At 52.3% G+C, this 1,970-nt stretch overlaps 1 pseudogene; it reads right to left on the reverse strand.

Moving 5' to 3' along the window:
- Window positions 1-569: 569 nt before the first annotated feature.
- On the reverse strand, window positions 570-1,411 carry LOC125519387 (uncharacterized; annotated as a pseudogene).
- Between the last annotated feature and the right edge of the window lie 559 nt (window positions 1,412-1,970).

The following is a 1,970-nucleotide window of genomic DNA, read 5'->3' on the forward strand; positions in this document are numbered from 1 at the left end:
AATCACAAAGGAACTAAATCCATGACGATAGGCTTGAGAAGAGCATACGAACTCGATCTAGAGCAGCAACAGGTAGGAGGGCTCGTGATATGTCATAGGAAAAAACCAATATTGTTTAAGCTTTGGCACCAAATATCTAAATTGCCCAATGCAATTGAAACCACAATAATGAATAGCATTGTGGAAGAAGTGCATTGTGGCTTACTTGATGTCTCGGCAACCCACGTAAGAAAGGTGCGCCGCGAACCCGTGCATCTAGTGTTGGAGTGCGGGCGCGGCAGGCAAGCGTCCGTCGTCTTGTTACACTATCCACTATTCCGATGGGGATGTCTCATCTGGTCCACCAGAAGAAGGGCTATAACTCCCTGCTCGACCTCCAGAAGTGCAACAACCGCCTCAAGAAGTTGCCGTTACGGCTTCTGGGTTTTGCTGGGTAAAACAATAGTGGTACGGGCTCGAGTTTTTTTATACTCATGGGAGAAGGAGGGGCTACGTCGTGCTGCGAAACACGAACATGGATCCGGAGTTACCAACAGAAATTTTCTAACCAACAGATCGATAGCTAGTTTTTAAATGATAGATAGGTGATCTCCAACCTTCTGCTTGGGCTCTAGCTCTCTCAGCTCATCTGTTTCACTCCTCTCTGCAGCTCCTGTAGAGCAAGCAGCTGACGATGATCTCAAGGACGACGCAGGGCATGTGGATGTATTCTGACCGAGAAGGCCTCGCCAGCCTCCCGGCCATCCGGTGCGACACCACCCGGAGGTGAAATAGCGCATCCGCCCCCGCCATGCCCAGGTTGGTAGGCAGTGCCATTGCCAGCATGGTGGGCATGTGACCCCTGATGAGGACACACGCTCTCAGCACCGCGGCGTGCCCGGTGCATCGCTCCTCCATGGCCGCCACCACGACAGCGTGGTTGCAGACGACCGTGGCGACGCCGAGAGCTCTGGTATGGACACGCGGGAGGTGAAGCCAAGGTCTGCAGCGCCGAAGGCCAGGAAGAGCAGCCAGAAGGCGACGTTGGCGGAGAACATGATGTAGGAGCCCAAGAGGAGCGTGGCGACGAGCGCGAGGTACGCGTGCGATGTCGACGCTGGGCGGGAGCAACATACATGCCCGTCGCCGCTCGTGTGGGTATGCACGGAGCACACCGGTGACGCAGGCGTTGGCAAGAAGCAGGAAGGTGAGTGCCAGGGGACACATGGCCAGGGACGTCAACATGGTCTTGGACAACTTGCCGTTGAGCAGCGCGAAGGGGGACGGCGGGAACCACGCCAGCGTTCAACACCCTGCGGATCCATGATGAAACGCCACGTAGCAGCGCCCCCGATGACGGCGACAACGCTGAAACCCCAGCACGCGGAACATCCTCTGGACCCGCGATGACACACCGCGTATATAGCAACATCGCCAACGACAACGACAACGACGCCACCGCTGCCGCCACGACATGGGACATGAGTACGGCCGCCGAAAACGGATCAGTTTTCTGTCTACTATTTGGTTCAGACACGCCACACATATGAAGGAGAACTCACAACCAAACAGTGTAAAGTCCAAACGTGGCAACATATGGCAACTGCAGTAGAGTCCAAACGTGGTCTCCCCTCCCCTATTATTATTAGGTAAAGATAAAGATAAAGATTTAAGTGAAAAAATTACCCACCATCCCATTATGATAGATAACGTGGTCTCCTTTCCCCTTTTGAGATTGATGGGAAAAAGATCAGATCCTAGGTTTAAAAAAAGAAATGATATCGTCCTTCACCGTCGGACATGATCATTGTTTTTTTCCCACACATCAATTGTTCCATCTCATTCCAATCTAGCTGCGGCAAAAAAGAGATGAGATACTCCGTCATCCCGTTGTGTGGCCATCGATTTTCTTTCGTGCAATCAACTATTTCTTCTCCTTCCAATATATATTTGGTGGATGATGCTTGACCGATCAAAAACCATCAAACGGC

The sequence above is a fragment of the Triticum urartu genome, chromosome 7A, assembly GCF_056163025.1.
Source record: "Triticum urartu cultivar PI428250 chromosome 7A, HENAU_Tu73, whole genome shotgun sequence".
In the NCBI taxonomy this organism is placed as follows: domain Eukaryota; kingdom Viridiplantae; phylum Streptophyta; class Magnoliopsida; order Poales; family Poaceae; genus Triticum; species Triticum urartu.